Consider the following 17,924-nt stretch of genomic DNA (forward strand, 5'->3'; position numbering starts at 1 on the left):
GGATGAGAGGGATACCAGTGTGAGCTGACCGGGGCAGCGGGCACACGGGCCTGTCCCGGATTCCTCTGCATATGGGGTGGCATTCCTCAGTTGCCTCTTTTCAAAACAAGCAGGCTCCTGCTCCCACCGAGTCGGCCCTCCATCCCTTTTACCGCTGAATGGCGCACGCTCTTTCCCGCAGCCCGCTCTCATTTCGGGCTCTGGGGCCACGAGCCGTCTAGCCGAAGGCTGTGTGCGGGGCCCCGCGCAGCTCAGGTGTCTGAATATTTGTTTGCATTGCTCTGTCATCACTTACAGAGCCATTAACCAGCTCCTGCGACCCACTGCTGGGCCACGGCCAGGGCCACCCTGTGCCCTCGGGCAAACAGAAGCAGTTGGTCAGCGGTCCCCACGGTTTGCGTGTCTCTCAGGTTCCCTGAGCACTCACCAACGGCACCTGTTAAAGCTGCTTCTGCTAAGCTGGTCTGCACTTGGCTGGCCGCATTTGGACTTCCTGGATCCCCCACTGGATACAAAGCGATTAGGAAGCCCTGTGCGTCTGGTAACCAGCGCAGTGGGGAGCGTGCTGTGTGTGGGTCCAAAGGAGCACCGTGTGTTCTTCCCAAACCCGGGCAGGAGCGCCTGGCTGGATTCCCATGCCCTGGACACCAGAACGGGCTTCGATGCCGGCCGCTGTTTAACGCCATTCCAAAGGGTCTGCTCGAATGGGGTTGCCATCCCTGCATCAGTCTTTCGTTTAGTAAAACACGTAGCTGAGCAACGTCCCTACGGATGTTATTTGAGTCTTAAAAAACTTCCAATACAGTGCCTGTATGTCCCACGTCAACAGCAGATACAAATCATCGCAGGGAAATAGAAGCTGTGCAAAGGAGAACCCTGGATACGAACGTCCGTGTTTTCCCACTGAAGTTAAGTGCTGATGGGTAAACAGAGGTTTACAAGCTTTTCTACCTGATTCTGTCTGCATCGTTACGAAATTTAAACTGCACATTTTTCCAGGGAGCAATTCTTAAGTTAATATATTCAACTAGTTGGGAGCAAACGCACAGACACACACACACACACACACACACACACACTTAACACGTTTCATGTTTTAAACATGTGGGCAAGTTAGAGCTCAAACAAGCAAAGGTGACCAGAAATCAGTTTCTCCCTCCCTTCCTCCCTCCCTCCCTTCCGATCACCATCCATCGCCTTTGCAGAGAAACCTGTTTCCGAGGCAGAAACGCCGCCTGCTCAGGCAGCCCTGCAGTTCCCTTGCGAACAACAGAGGGCACTGATGCTTCTAGCCTGGCCACCGTGCGCTCCGGGAGCAGGAACTGCTCCTCTCCCGGTGGCCGGCCTCCCAGCTTGCCCACCCCCAGGCCCACATCCCATCGGGGGTCGGCATTCCCTCTCGGCTAAGAAGGCTGCCTTTATTCTTTCCCTATTAGTCTATATTGTACTTTCAGTTCTCAAAGCTCCGCTTAAGAAAACTGTTCCTCAGTAAGAGTGTGTGATCTCCTTTTAATATCTCCCGGCTTTTCTGATTACGAAGAGCTGTTCTTCTTACCTTACGGCGCAATGTTCTAACCGCATTTCAATGTCACTCACCCAGAGATTGTTCTATGTTGAGCATCTTGGCTTAAACGAGTGACACGCCATAGGCTCTGATCCTTGACTATAGCTCTCAACAGCCTACTGCCCACGACACAGTGGCTACCAAACGTCACAAACTGATCAGCTGACAGGCAGCAGGCCTCACCTGTAGAAGCACGTACTGTAGATACGGTTCTTCCCTAAAAAGAGCAATTTACTTCTTTTTAAACTCAAAGCCATAACAATTTAAACTCTTTCACTTGAATCAAATGAGATGCATCATCCATTTTCCTGATGCTTGCAGGAAAGAGGAAAAGCATTCACGAGAAATGCCTCAGGAGAGGGCTCTGTGTTTAACTATTTTCTCACCATAAAAGCGAAGGTCCCCTCATCAGAGAAGACTGTGGTGTTACACCGAATGGTTGTGCAGAACATAAAATCTCATGGAGCACCACTGCCGGCTGCCATCACCTACCCTTTTAAAATGCTTACCCATCCTTTTCACTGCTATTCGGAGCCACGGATTTACTTGTCACCCAGGAGTTGGGAATTTTGGCATGCCAAATTGAAAGCGTACCCAACCCCGAGGAGTAGACGGGCTATTCTTAGTCTCCTTACGCACCTAAGAGGAAATGGAGCAATGGACGTCTCTAGGACAAGCAGAATTCTTTGGAAACTCTGACTTCAGCGGCAGCTAGACAGGCAAGGCCATTGTCACGTTAGAAAAGCAGCTGGGATCATGAACGATGGGAATTTCAGCTCCAGTAAGAGAGACGAGGGCAAACGCTTAGAGGCTGTGGCATTATTGCCATAGTCCTCGTCTCTCATTATTTTAAGTTTCAGTTACGGAAATGAGAGACATTCTGCCCATGTCTTCTGACGACTATGGTTTCCAGTGGAAAAGCCAGCTCCTGACATGCGGGGTAGTCAGCCTGAGCCCAGCTGTGCAAAGCGCCTTCCTTGTTTCTCTCCTGCCCCCGTCCCCCACCCTTAGGCCCCTCCCACCACTGCCCTCCCTGCCAAAGCCCCAGGGCCTGGGAGACATGACCGACCCCGTCACACGTGTGGCTAAAATATCTGCTGCCTCTTCCCAGCAAAAGTCAGGGGAGAAGGTCCCCCTGGAGAACTCCTCCATGGCTCCTTTTCTGAAACGGACATTGGAACCGTCTTTGTTAATCTTGGGTTTCAGACTGTTTATCATATTTGGTGGGAGAATATGAGGGAGATGATCTTTTTTTTTTTTTTTTTCTTCCCTTCCCTTTTTGGAAGAAGCTGTCCCCATGCTGTGGCAGAGATCCCTGACAGCCAGCCGTGCCTCTGATTAGACAGCTACTCCATAAATGACAAACCGCCAGAGTCAGGGTCATTATGCGGAATGGGGTCCGCCATCTGGTCACCCGCTCTCAACACCATGAAGGCCATCATCTTTGCTCTGTGGCTTGGTGACTTCGAGAAGCCCTTAGCCACAGTGGAAGAAAACAAATACGCGCGCTCATTCCAAACTTGCTTGGCCTTTTAACCCTAGAGTGTCCGGCACTTGGAAAGGCTATGATTCCCATTTAACAGATGCTGCAACTGAGGAAGAAAAGAGTTAAGTGGTTCGTTTATAAATAGCTCTTAAAAATCAGGTAAAAAAAAAAAAAGAAAAAAAAGAACACAAGATGGGCTCTTTGTTTCAATAACAAGAGAGCAAACAATCCTCTTTCTCCCTCTTGCTCTGTGTAGGAGAAACTTCACACACATTTCATTGCCACTTCCTAAAAGGTTCTATGCGATGGAAGTCACAGGTATATGAGACAGGAGGGGACAGATTTCTTATTGAAAAGGTTGGCACTTTGTAGCAATTCATCCTAGCTGCCTCTAGGGAAAAATAATAAAAGATTTTTAGTGAAGTTGATAAAATGCCAGACAGGAACTAATTCTTTACTTTTATGTATACTTCTTTCCCGAAGCAAACAGGAGAAACACACCTCTCTTTACCTCTGGCAAGCAGTTCAGGACACACTGCCAGAGGCCCCGTTCTCTTCAGAAGGAGCTACCGGGCATTACCACGAAAACTGGCCCAATCGAAGACCTGGTCAGCCCTGCAGGAGCGGGTAGGGTGGGAATCACTCGCTTACTCTAGACTCTCACATTTCTGTCTCTAGTCATGTCTTCTGTATATCATAGTATTTCAGAAGCACAGTAACACAGTGATCAAGAGAATAAATTCTGGAGCCCGTGCCCAGACCCCATTTATGCCCCTTACTGGCTGCCTGGCTTGGGGCAGGTAATTTCACACAGATGTGCTTCAGTTTCTGCTCCTATAAAACAGGTGTATAAGGCTAACTGTTCCACTGGATTGTTGGCAGAATGAAAAGAGTGAAAATGTTATGCTACTTAGAACGAACTGTTCAGGTGAAAACCCTGTGCTGTCTTCTCACTAAATTGTATTTGCATCTATAGGTTGAAAATAAAATAAAGGTAAAAGTAAAAAGAAGAGGTAAGTTTATACTAGGATGATGTCTCACTTCTCCTAACAAAAATTACATATTTGACTTGGCTGTCTTCATAACCTACAGGCCTGTCAACTAGCATGAGCAAATGCTCACTGAAGGCAAAGGTCACACATGCACACCACATACACACACACATGCCACACTCCAGAGGACCACCAGAAGTCCCGAAGCATACATAAGCTGGTGTCTTGTATTAAACATGAAAAAGTGCATACCAGAGCTTACAGATATGCTACTTCTTTGCAAAGATAAGTCGATTCAATAGGATGCTTTCAATTAACGCTTCGAGATCCGATTGCCTGGTCTATAATATCAGACTCTTCTCATCGCCAAAGCAGGTTGGTATATACGAGGCATAACAGAAGGAGACCTCCAACGGGGATTGTAAAAATCTGTATCAACTAGAATTAACACCCTCCTCTAAAAAAAGTAGAAAAATGTCTGTAAAGATGTTTAAAAAATTACTACTACTACTACTTACAGACTTCTTTTTTTCTTAAGTCTAAGTTCCATTTAAAAAAATTAATTTCAGAGGTACACGTGGGCTTTCTGCCTATTTTAGAATAGATGTGCAAATGCACGAAAGTGTATTTATTCTTAGATTCGCGTGGTCTAGTCCTTTAACAACGTCTGTAGGTAGAATCCAAATAAACTTAAAGCCTACACAATCTCCTAGCTGAAAAACAAAGGTTTGGGGGGCTATAAAATGGTATGTATCATGACTTCATATCGACATATAAGAAACTCCATTTTCAAATATCACAGGAGGGTGGGGGCAGGGAGCGGGGCGGAAGAAGCTGCGCGGATATCGTCTGTCTGCATTTCTCTCGGAGCAGGAATAAAACCCGTCCCCAGGGGCGTTCCACGCCACGTAAAGCTGGGTCTCCGGGGCCTGTGCCGCTCGGCCAGGACTCCGCGCGGGGCACCCGGCTCGGTGCGGCGCCTGCTGAGCCTTCCCTTGTGGCTTGCAGGCCTTGAGTCAGAAGCCAGGCCGGCCTCACTACTCCTTTTTCCCTCCCAAGCCGTAGAGCTTTCAAAAGTAACCTAATGGGAAGCAGCTAGATATTTTCAAAGAGAAGCATTCCTTCCTTCCCAGTATTCTGAAACACGGACCAAGAATGAATGTGACCTTGAAACAGCGTATTCTTTTTCAAGGGGTCCAGGTCTTAGGGACCCCATACCTCCCACCCCCTCCCGGGGCCTGCAGGCATGAGTGGGAACACATACATGCACACACGTTCACACATGGTAGTCCTATCTGGGGAGTCACTTTCACAAAAGGATACAACTAAGACTTTTACTGGGGGCCAGTATCTGAAAACACTCCCTAGAACGTTTAAATTGTGTCTGTCCCTTGCGAAGGTGACAGTCAGTTTTCATTGTTCAATGTCCTTGGGAGGTATCTTTCCTCCTGCTCCCTTAGTTCAAGTTTACTGACCACTCAAAAAAGAAAAAAAATCCTCCTCTAGACTCTATCCAGGGACTTTGGCCTAACCCACTGCTGTGACTATCCAGAAAAATCATTCAGCCTCCCTCCCAGCTCTGTCTGGGTATCTGTTCACTCCCTGACTTAGAATTCAGTTCCTTCGTATCGAAGTATTTAGAGCCAGGAAAAAAGAGAAAGAAGCCGTGGGTACCGTTTTTGCCATATTTACATCAAGAGGAGGGAAAGGATTTGGTAGGAAACTTGGAATGGAACGGCTCACGTGAACTTTCTTGATGATTTGTGGATTTCACTCTCAACTGTTCCTTTCCTATTTCAGCTCCATTATAATGGATAATTGGGAGCGGACCGCACAGATGGGGAATGCACCCATCCATTCATTCGACAAATATTTCAAGGCGTTGACAAGGACGTCAAATTGGCTAACATGTAACCAGGCCTCCTTAAAGAGGCAGATCACGACAGAATATGGAAGGAGGCTAGTAAATCTTTTTGTTTATATATTCCAGGTATTCCATGCATACATTTTCCAAGAACAATCAAGAGAAGGCAGCTATCTTTTCTATGTTTTAATGAGATAAAATACTCTTAATAAAACTTGACTTTGCTTTTCTTTTTTCAAAGTAAATTGGTAAATTTATGATGTCTGGTAACCTTCTAAACTACGCTTTTTTAGAAAGTAAATCTCGCTCAGAGTGGTTAGCACATGAATGACTGACTTGTCTTCAAGGCAGAAAATCATTTGGAAATTTCACGTCATGGTCTGTCTTTATTCCACACAGACCAGAACCCTAGATCTTAGATCCCACCAAACTCATGAAATGCGTATTATTTTGTGAAAAGGGAGCATGCAATTAAATAAATGACTAAATGAATTGTCAAAGTGACTGCACCTTGCAGCTTTGGTACAGAATTTCTTACCCGGAATTATTGAGTATCCCTGTATAAACAGCATCTTATACTACTGTTGGTGAAAAGGAAACTCGGGTTTAGCCACGCTTACTGATATGTGCCTCCCGTGGTCCCCACACATCAGGGAAGGGTGCCCTTTAACTCAGCCCACGCTGCCCAATGCAGTGGAGGGTCAGAGCACTCGCTTCATATATGTTTGTGGAGCCGAATCTCCTCTCTTTGGTGGAAGCGGCCAGTGGCCCAGAGAGCAAGAAGCAGCATGCGATGTTACGCTAAGGATTTACTTTTCAACTACAATGTTTGAAAAGCCCTTCAACTTCTTATTGCCAGGGTGCTCTTTGCATCTGCTAATTTCAAGGATTCTAGAGCACTTTCCCAGTGGATGAGAGGGAGGGAGGTCCCTAGAAGGAGCAATCCAGAGAGGGGCCCTGACTCTGGCCCTCAATGCAGGTTGCCAGGAATCTAAGAGGAATAACTTGCCCCGGAAACCCAAAGAGGTTCAGGTCCCTGAGTCAGGTGCTCAGTCAACTCTGATATACCCCGGATAAATCTAGCTTCTTGCTGCCAGATCTTAAGGAAGCCTGTGTACTTTGATTTTCTACCCGAAAAATACATAGCGCATTGAACTTACAGGCGTGAGTGGGAATAAATGGAATAAAATGCAAAGCTCTGGTACTTCATAAAATCTGTTCTCCCCTAACCCCATCAAAGTAGGCCCACTAAAACAAACGTGACATATGCACAGGGCTTTCCTCTCTTCTCCTCTCTATTCCAGGAGAGCAGAATGGTCTGCTATGGGAGCCAGACTCCAGGATTCCAGAAGTAGGCCCTTTCTTGGCTCTCGAAGAAAAGAATGATTGGGAGTAGAGTGGGGAAACAGAGATTATATTAACCAACAAAACATTCCTAGTCGTTTATCTGCATATCAGGGCAACCTGGACTCACCAGGAGCTGGAACAAGAAGAATCTGTACTTATCAGAATCAAGAAAATCAGGTTCTTCCTCTCTGACAGCTACAGTTCTCGGCATGGGTCTTGATAAAGCCTCCCCTCTCCACCCCAAGGCACTGAGTGAGAGAGAGAGAAAGAGAAAGAGTTCCTTTTAGGTACTTTAAAAAAAAATAATTGGTTTATTTATTTATTTTTTAGAGAGCGGGGAAAGGAGAAAGAGAGGGAGAGAAGCATCACTGTGTGGTTGCCTCTTACGCACCCCCAACTGGGGACCTGACATGCAGCCTAGTCATGTGCCCTGACTGGGAATCGAACCAGTGACACTTGGCTTGCAGGCCGATGCTTAATCCACTGAGCCACAGCAGCCAGGTCCTTTTAGGCACTTTTAAGGGGACAAGGGAAGGGAGGGCAAATATGGGAACAATTTCCAAGAAACTTGCAAATATCTACAGAAGCCACTATTTATTTCTAGACGTTAAAGAGTGAAATAAAGACAACAGAATAGCAGTTAAAAAGAATAGTCATTATTCATGCTACTTTAGCTTTAAAGGGGCACAACACCTTTCCATAAGCCTCCACCCCTACCCCACCCCCACCCCCCACCAGCAAAGGGACTGCCACAGGTCCCTGGACGTTTTTATGTAAACGCTGGCATCCCAACGTTGGGCAAGGCTCTGCTCAAAAATAACTCACTGCTTCACACTGTAACTCTTCATCCTAAAGGTTTCCTTCTCCTAAGCAGCAATTCCCTCTGCTCTGGCGGGGAGAGGAATGATTTGTTTTTTCGTGGCTGGTTATTTATAAGATGTCTACTCTAGATTAGTCCCGCCTGAGTGGCACCCTAAATGGCTCGTTCCCAGCAGCCCTCTCCTTCTGATGGGGCGCTGACAACCCCTCCTTAGACTGTCTTTCATGGTCCACGAGGGCATGGAAAACCGCGGTGAAAAGCCCGTGTGTCCACACAGCCCATCTCTGTAATAAGCACTTAAAACACTTTCCATTAATATCTTTCTCTGCGTGTAAAACAAAAGCTTAATGCTGCAACCCGGCCTTTGACAATTTGAAAAAACAATCAAAAAACACTGTTTCCATTTTTAGCTGGAAAAAAATGATGACCATGCAAATCAGGCTTGCCTGAGATGTTACCCCCAAGCGACCGCTCCGTGCTGGTGCACTCTGGGTTGTTTTCAGCCAAAATATTGAAAGTTCAATAAAAATCCAGAGGCAAGGCCAGCAGGAGTAAAGACAGAACCCACCGACCTTTCTGTCTCAGGTGTTAGCAAACACCTTTGGTCTGGAGAGAGAGCCCCGTCTAATCCTTATCTGAATCTACAGTTAAGACTTCAGAGCTGCAGAGAGCTGTACACAGGTCTGCTCCCTCCCTTGTAAATGACTGAACCTAAATCAAATCAGGATTCAAATATATGGAAAGGGAAATGTCTGAAGTCTCCCTGAACGAAGAGATAGCACTCTTCTTAATGCAATGGACGCCTGGTGCCAGCTTCAGGCCGCAGGAGCTACTGGGCAGGAGAAAGGGACAGACAAACAGCTTCAGAGAAGAAGAAACGATGGAAAGAAAGAAGAAGGAAGGAAGGAAAAATAGAAAGAAGCAAGCAAGGAAGGGAGGGAGGGAGGGAAAAAGGGAGAGAGGGAGGAAAGAGAGAAACCCCCCTTGGAAAATGTGTCATGAAGTTATGATGACTCAATTCTTTGCTATAAATAAACAAAAGCAATCCCAGTCCCATGGGCTCTGCTGCCTTCCCCCCTCCGCGTGCAAACGTGCTTTGGATTCGAGTCCCGCTCACTCCCTTCAACGGTCCCCCCAGCAGGCTAGTGCGCACACCTCAGAAGGAAGCACTGAGAAGTTTTCCGTTTCCATCCTTGCGGGCTTCTCTCAGTTTCCCACAAACGCACACCCCTGTTGGAAGGCGCTCCGTCTGTTTAATGTCATGAGTGACTGTTTCATAAACCAAACAGCCGCTCAGGCAGCAGGCGGCCGTGAAACTGACGTCTCAATGCGGCGGCCCTCGGGGGCCCGCGGCCCCAGACGGATCTGTTCTCCCGAGCGCAGGCCTCTTGCTCTATCGCAAGGGCAGGCGCTTATCTCTGTGCTCCGTCCAGGGATTTCTTTGTCCAGAGACTCAGCCAAACCCAGTTCACATTGAGCGTCCGGATTTTTTTTTTTTTCATTCCTCGGGCAATTTTTTTTTTTTAAAGCGACTCAAAGTCTACAGTATATTTATTCATTGACTACTATTTTACAGATATTTTCCCAATACTGACAAAGTCAGATTCCTTTCAGGTCGACGCCTAAGAGCCAGCCTCCTTCCTAATCAGTGGGATTGGGGTCCCTAATAAAAGGCTAACGTGAGAACAGAAACACATTTACAGACCCGGGCACGGTGGGTACTTGGAAATTCAAACTTATGGGGTTGTATACTCCCAGAAGGGTCTGACCATGCCCATATTTGAGGACTATTATTATTACTATCCTCTTACCAGTATTATTTTTAGCATGTATTTCGGCACAGGCATGGTCCTAAGACTCACAGGATAGCACTTTTTTTCCCTGACTCAGTCACATAACCCCTCAGCAGGGAATCGCCCCATTTTCAGGTAAAGTAACTGAGGCTCAAAGAGGTGAAGAAATTCACCAAAGGTCCCACTGCTGACCCCTTGTTTAAAACAAGGTCTCACTGGCTTTAAAGCATCTGTTCCCAGACACAGGTCCTATTGAAACTGGTCATCAGGCAAATTAGAAAATGCATGTCTGTGTGATTGTCTGTGCTGGAATGGCTGGGAGGCCTCTAACTTACACGTTTGTACTTCTGCCAGACAACGGGTCCAGGTTTTTTCGTGGAAAATATCGCCGTGACTCTAGGCTAGAGCTTCCAGAAGCAGAAGGTCACATCAGAGTTACAACACTGCCCAGTGTCCTCACCATGGCTGAACAGAGGGGCACTGGCCAAGGCACGGTCATCTCCCCAGGGGGAACCTTTCTGGATCCCTGTGGATCCCCCCAAACCCCCAGTGTCTCCCCCTTATACAACCCAGACGTCTCCCCAATCCTCCAGCACGTAAGCTCTGCCCGCCCTTTTGTGGACTTCTCATTCCATTTTTAAAACTGTTTTGTTTTAAAACCAGTTCCCACAATAAAAGGAAAAGATACTAAAGACAGAAACCAAAGTATAAAGCTCATTACATAGTATTAAATAGTCATTCGGTGAGAAAACACTATGGGTGCTTTGATATTCCAAGCACTAGGCTCCGCACCAGCCGTACCAATTTCCTCGTGCTCCCAAAACGTGTTAAAGGAAACCGAAGGTCACGCCTCACTCACATCCCTCTGCTCTGGACTTCGGGAATCACTGTCAGCTCCTCAGAGGGGACATGATTTTGATTCCAAGCGTTTACACGGACAGTTCCCTCAGCAGAGCACCTCATCATCCGCCCCTTCACTTGGCTAATCCCTGCTCACTCCTTCAGACCCATCATTTCTTCATTCATTGTATCCCTAAACAGGGTAAGTGTTGTTCCAACAGGTTTTCATAGCATCCAAGGTTTTCCCCTGCATAGAACCAGGCTGTGCATGTCCCCTCTGAGGCTGTGAGCAGCCCAAGAGATGGGGGCTGGTCTAGCTTATTCACTGTTGACTTCGCAGCAAGAAGGACAATGCCTGATATTCAATAAATACTGAGGGAAGAAGGAAGGAAGGGAGGGAGGGAGAGAGAGAGAGAGAAAGGAAGGAAGGAAGGAAGGAAGGAAGGAAGGAAGTCTATCTTAGAGTAAATTATGTCTTTCTTAAAACCAGTCCGAAATAGCTCAAATCATTTTAAAATGGAAGTACTAGATATTCATATATACATGCATACATCCTATCCGACAGATAGCACCTGAAGCAAGGCAGTTAACTGCTATTCACGGCCTGAGATTTTATTGTGCGAAAATTAGAATGAACAGTAAAGGAAAGACATTCTAGATGGAGTTTAAAACTTCTGAGAGTCACGGCCAACTTCAGTAGAGGGACAGAGACCTCAGAAGACAGGGGCTGTGCACACTTTTTGTGTTTTGCAGTTTTGACAAAGGGCATTGATATTTTATCAGGCATGGTGATTCAATTGGATAAGTGTCACTGGGTGTCAGTGTATGGGACAGGCATGCCGGCTTCACGAGGTGGTCAAAGGTGATTAAAACACTCAATACTCTTGCAGGGGATGCGAGGGGGAACAGGAAACAAGGTAAAAACAGGAAAGGCACAGAGTGTTATCCTTGAAGGGCTATTAGCATCTTATTTGTTCGGTCACCTTTGCTCACACAAGCTCTACCAGCAGGCCCAGCCTACGATGTCCCCATCCAAAACCCTCCTTAACCTCCAGCTGGGAAAACACCAGCATAAAGTCCAGAAGAGGGAAAAAAGAAGATTTAGAAAATCAGTTCCACCACTTCATAACATTTTTGGTTTGTTTGTTTTCTATCTATTCCTGGAACTCCCCTTTTGCAAACTGCCCCGTCCTGCGTCAGCTCTAAGTAAAATGATTATTAATTTATACAGTGAATGCACTGGTTTTCAGAATCAAACAACATTTTAAGGGGCAAATTTTACTAATGGGACACCAGGAAAAATAATTAAAATTTTACACATAATCCATTTTCGGATTGAGAGGGAATGTTTGTTGAGCGGATGAATGAGCCACAATTTTCCATGAACCGCAAACATTTACCCCCGCAGATCTGTCAGGCAGGTTGGCGACAACTAACCAAACGGGGGCTGACTTGGAGGACTGACTGCCCCCCTCCCTGCCCCTGCGGGTGCCTGGCATCGACACGACAAAGCCACAGGAATAGTAACAGCAGGATACTTTGAGACGAAGCCCCGTTAACTTTTCGCCTGTATTTTCAAGCCCTGAAAAGAATGTGCTTTCGGGACCAGGCTTACATATGACCACAGTCTGAAGTCCCTCATCCTTGTCAAGGAAAGGGGAAAAAATAAATTAAAAAAGCAACCAAGCTCATTTCCAAATCCTTTCTTTCTGTGAACTGGTATTTGACCCAACAGTCACAGGACTGGACGTGTCCTGCTTGGGGCCGTCCCGCTATCCCGTGCCTTGCCCAGCGTTCAGGGAACTGGTTTCCTGGTTTCCAGCCCAAAGGTGTCTGTCTAGTTCTCTGGCTGTCTTGACTCTCAAGGGCCGTAATAACGACACTCTGTAGTGGCTGTGAACAAGGACAATGATAATACCAGCACCGTGCTGAGTGCTTCAGCCCCGCTGGTTTGTGAATTCTCACTAGGATGGGTGTTAGGATGTTAAATGCCCTTTTTCCTACGGATAAAAAGAAAACGAAGCTTAGGGAACTGTGTCGTGGCCCAAGGTCACGAGCAAGGAAGAACCAGTGCCCCATAGGAAGAGCTCAAATCAAGGAGCACATCTATGATTCTTCCTCCTACAAACTTAACACAGTGTGGGAGCTCGAGATGATGCTGAAGGGAGATATTGAGGGGCAATAATGGGATATACAAGTACCCCACACAAATGCTTGGATTATTATTGGAGTAAAATGGCCTATATTGTAAATGTTCGACAACCTATGTGGCAGGCATTTAATACATGTGTTTTGGATTAAACTCCCAAGTGTTCTTAGGTGAGAACACCAACTCCTATAAAATTTTTTTTTTTCAGATCCATTCTCATCATTTATAGGCTAAAAAAAAATGATTAAAAATGGAAGGCAAAATTGATGACGGCAAGGAGGACGATTCTATTGGGAACCATTTATATAGCAAGACAGCATTTTTGTGAAAAAATCAGTTGGGCTCACGTTCCTCATGCTGGGTTCCTTCCTAAATGAGCTGAATACACTTTGACGAAAAACCTCACAAAACAATGGCTAGAATGTGACTATTTTCCAGCCATAGCATGTTTTTGCTGATTATGAAGTCCCTTCAGGAAGTACTACAGTTTTCAATAAATCTCTAAGAAAAACAGAATCTTTATTATTTGGGGGAGAAAAAGTCCTTGCTCTCATTCACAACAGTGACGCTAATTGTGAATACCTTTTGTACAAATTCCATTTTCATTCTCACTACTGACCAATAAGGGACAGTGCAGGAGGACTAGGAGAAAGAATGAACGGGCAAGAAGAAGTGGGTCGTGAGAGAGGAACCAGAAGAGAAATCATCAAAGAGAAAACTGGCTACAAAACCCATGTAGGCCTAGTGTTTTGGGGGAATTAAAATCAAGTAGTCCCACCCCTCGTATGGCAACACCTAAGAACTGCCTGGGACGGGAACACGTTCCATGGATTTTGGTGCTAAAACATTTGTTGACCTTGAAACTCTTTATCTGACGTGGCAGGGAAGGGAGTGCACTATTCGATGGCATGGTAGTAACTGCTTCGTTCATTCACGAGAAGAAATTCCTAATGTATTCCAGAAGGCATACCATAGGCACCACCTTATTTTCTGCTCTTACATAAAAAGAGAATCCAAGTTCCCTTCGAAGCCTCTGATAAGTCCACCCTGATGTCTCTGGGCCCAGACATGAGTCGGACCAAACGCCGCCAGCTGTAGCGGATGCGGCCTTCTCTACCCATCATTCGGCTGGTGTTGATGTATATACTGGACTGTGGCCATTAAATGATCTCTTTTCTGCTCTAAACTAAGTTCTCTTTCCCTACAAATAGACCTTGAGGAAGCTCAAATCACTTACAATCACTGAATTTAAGAACCAGAAGGGATCTTCAAATCATAATAGTCCAACTCCTTGTTGTAACAGATGACAGAGGACCAGCACAAGGAAAGACACTTGTCCAAGGTCATGAGAAGACGCGCACCTGACTCAAATGCTGTTTCCATTCATCTCATCATGGTGACTCAGCAAACTATCCCAAGTTAACAAGGTTTTCCTTTCTTTCCTTGTTCCTTATATTTTTAAAGTCACATTGACGTCTAAAAAAAGAAAAGAAAAGAAAAGAAAAGAAAAGAAACACACAAAAGAGCGGGTACTGGCCAACATTTCAAAGATAGTATTTCTGAAAAAAAGAAGGCATAAGAAGGAGGGCGGGGGATTTTTGAGCCTAATGAGTAAAATGCCACCCAGATAGGTTAATCATAATCCAATCACATACAATGTTTATCATGGATTATGGTAACAATGACTTTAAAGCTATTTGAATAACAAGATACTGGCTTTCGGTCAGCTATAGCTCCATGATGTCTGCAATTTTCAATATATCTCATGGTAGAGAAATATAAGCAATCGTTAAGCCTTTGATTGCGACTAGTACAGTTTACTTAAATAGATACATAACTTATACAATGCTGAGCAGATAGCTGAGTAACTACAAAGCAGTCACACGCCTATGGCTGTGTGACTCTAAATGGCACGGGAGTCTTTCACATGTTTTTCTTCTTCAGATGAATGTGCTCATTATGATAGCTTATATTTATTCTGGGCTTCAAAAATTAAGTATGCGTTTTGATCCTGGGGCAAGATAGGCAGGGAGAGCGTGGCCTGTTAAAAAAAGAACCCATTAAAATGTCAGTTGACTTTATTCACAAAACAGTATCTCCATGAGAGGACTGTAAGCCATTGGGTAGCTACGCTTGAGATTACTGGCAAGAATAAAATGTTAAAAGTCACAAAGCCTTTGCACCTACCCAAACCCCTGGTACGTTTTATTACTGAGAGTGGCCCACACTGGGCTCGGCATCTAACGTAGGTTGTCTCTAATCGTCATAAAAACCCTGTTAACAACAGAAATTTGAGCCCACTTTCCAGGTGAGGAAATAGCTCAGAACTGTTTTAAGAGCAGAGCAAAGCCGTACAGCTAACAAGTACAGAGTCTACACTCAAACTTGGGAACGTCTTGCTCCAAAGTCCAGGCTCTGTCCTTGCACCGTGTATTCTGTCACGATCTATAAAGTACCCATGCGCCACTGCAGAAGGCTTGGTCTGAAACGTCAGGTGAACAAGCTATGCTACAATAGCCTGATAATAATCTGTAATATCCCAGTCCTGTTTAGAAAAATAATAATTTACTTGGAGAGAGGAGGAATCACTTTTACTTACTGACTGCTGATGACTCTCCTATGAGGTGAATATTATGTAAATGATCTCAGCACGCGAGGAAGCTCAGTGTCACTCACGCTACTATCTTGTCCAACATCACGTTCTACAAAGAACAGGAGCCAAGATTTAAATCCTGCCATGTCTGGTTTAGAGCCTAGGCTGTTAATGGCTGTATTTTGAGGCTCAAAATCTAGCATCAAAATAGAACAAACTTATTTTAAAACCACGCTGTTTACCAGAAAAGCCATCCACAGATGCCTGATATGTGCTGTTGACATCAGCAGCAGAAGTAGATGCTTTGGGAAATGAGGAGGGAACAAGTGATGAAAATATTGCCTCCTGAGCTCAGGGAACTTGAAAACCAGGAGGAGAATAGAAGAAAAGTGATAAAACCCATCATGGCAGGAAGTGTTCCATCAGTGTCCCAAAATAAGAATGAAGAGAGTGCAGTTCCACCCCAGACGGAACAGCCCTTCCCAGCGGTGTGATCAGGGTCGTTTCCCAGGGACGTCCTGTGGACTGTGGAGTGGGCCGTGAACAGTGGAATTTGACTACACATTCCAGGCTGGTAAGAGGGAAGGAGTGGTGGGGCCAGATCAGGCCACGTATGTTGTGTAAATGGGAAAACAGCACGGGATGACATCGGAAAGATCATCTGTGGCCCTCAGAAGTCTTAACTTCTGGCTAAAAAATACGGCCATTGTTGCAGGTCTTCGGAAGTTTCAGAAGCTCTTAGAGTTAGAAAAGAACCAATCCAGAGTATCTGCAAAGCAGCCAGGTGTATGCTGGCCTTGGGGGTTTAAGGGTTAATCAAGAGATCAGTTATGAGGCTATTGCAGTCGAGTGAGTATTAATGCTAGTCACAGATTGGTGTAGGTATGTAGACTAGCAGTGGAGATGGGGGAAAAAAAGTATCAGGAAGCAAGGCCAAGGATAAATTGCCAGGAACTTTCAAATGACAAGGAATGAAGGTATAGATTCTGACATATTGACTGTGACATGCTGAAGGGACATCTGCACTGAGGTTCCAGGGAGACATTTACAAATCTGGAAATTGAGCAGAGATACGAGTGGCCTTAGAAATTATGCTTTTGGGTTTACCCTGCACAAAACAGGCAGGTAGACAAATCATGAAGAAAGAGAAGAGAGAAATGATAGAGAGGAAAATAAACTCGGGATGAGCCCACATTTAGGAAGCAGAATAAAAGACACAGAGCTACCCACCAAGGAAAACGAAGAAGTGAATCAGGGCAAAAAAATCAAGGGGGGTGGGCAGGCAAGAGGATAAAAGGGCATTCATGACATAAAATGCTGCAGATGTGGAGGGGATGAGGAGTGACAAATGAGGAACGCAGGGTCACTCAACGTGGTACCAGGAAACCAGTCTCTCAGGGGCCTGGAGGCTGGAGGCCAATGTGCCTCCGCTCTGCGGAAGGAGACAGACAGACCTGGGCCGTGACTGTAGTGGAGTCTTCATGGGATTAGTTTTTTATGAAGCACATGGAAGACTTGAGCATGTAAAAGGGAGCAGACAGAAAGCTAGTTTGATTGTCTTGGATTCTTTTGCATTAATTAGCATTTATTCATATTTAACTTCATAAACATTTGCATCTTTTCACCAACACACGTCAGGCCTGCATCAAGGTCCTTTAGCATTGAAGACAGGTCAGCTATTGCCTTTTGCTACCACGTATTATCTCATTTAACCTCTAAACACCACGTTCTGAACAACAAATACTTGTTTTATTTTTGGATTACATTTTCTACATAACTGCACAATAATTCCTGCCTTTTCTTAGAAAGCCGATAATAGATTCACGGCCAAAGACCTGCTGTAAAGACCTCTTCATTCACCCAGTCAGCCACCCGCTCACACACCCACTCTCCGTTCACTTTTTCATTCATTTATTCACCAACTTATGGCTTCTCTATGCCTAGTGATAGATAAGATGAAACCTCAGCCCTGATGTATCAACCACTTTGTGACAAATCACACACACACACACACACACACACAGGGGTTTGGCTTATTTGGAATATATATATATTTCAATTAACTGGAATTTTTCAAAGGACAGATCAATAAAAAGAAAAAGTCACTCGCGTTTTACATTAATTTCACTCATTGAATAAAGATGCTCAATAGTTCTTTACCATAAAAACACAGATGCTTATAGCAGTATGAAAAAATTCAATTGGAAAATTTAAATTAGGCACATTTCTAATTTAATGCCTTATTATCTTTGCCATAGCGTGTGCGTACAGTTATCTAATAAGCAAAATGTGTAGAACAAGGAAGAAGAGCCCTGCCCTCAGGGAATTTATAATATATTCTAATGTATTCTAATGGTGTGTGAAATATACATCTAAAGTCAGAATTTGTCAAAATTCCTTAACTGGGAGATGCTGATAACTATGTCCGAGTATGCAGCTAAAATATTCCTGCCATCGGGGGAAAGGTGTCTTTATT

The 17,924-nt window shown here is 45.1% G+C and overlaps 1 protein-coding gene across 1 annotated transcript in view; it reads right to left on the bottom strand.

Annotated features, from left to right (window-relative positions):
• Positions 1-17,924, bottom strand: part of ESRRG (estrogen related receptor gamma) — a 237,960-nt gene that overhangs the window by 198,837 nt on the left and 21,199 nt on the right. The window lies entirely within an intron of this gene.

Source organism: Furipterus horrens, unplaced genomic scaffold (genome assembly GCF_987537825.1).
Source record: "Furipterus horrens unplaced genomic scaffold, mFurHor1.1.pri manual_scaffold_15, whole genome shotgun sequence".
In the NCBI taxonomy this organism is placed as follows: domain Eukaryota; kingdom Metazoa; phylum Chordata; class Mammalia; order Chiroptera; family Furipteridae; genus Furipterus; species Furipterus horrens.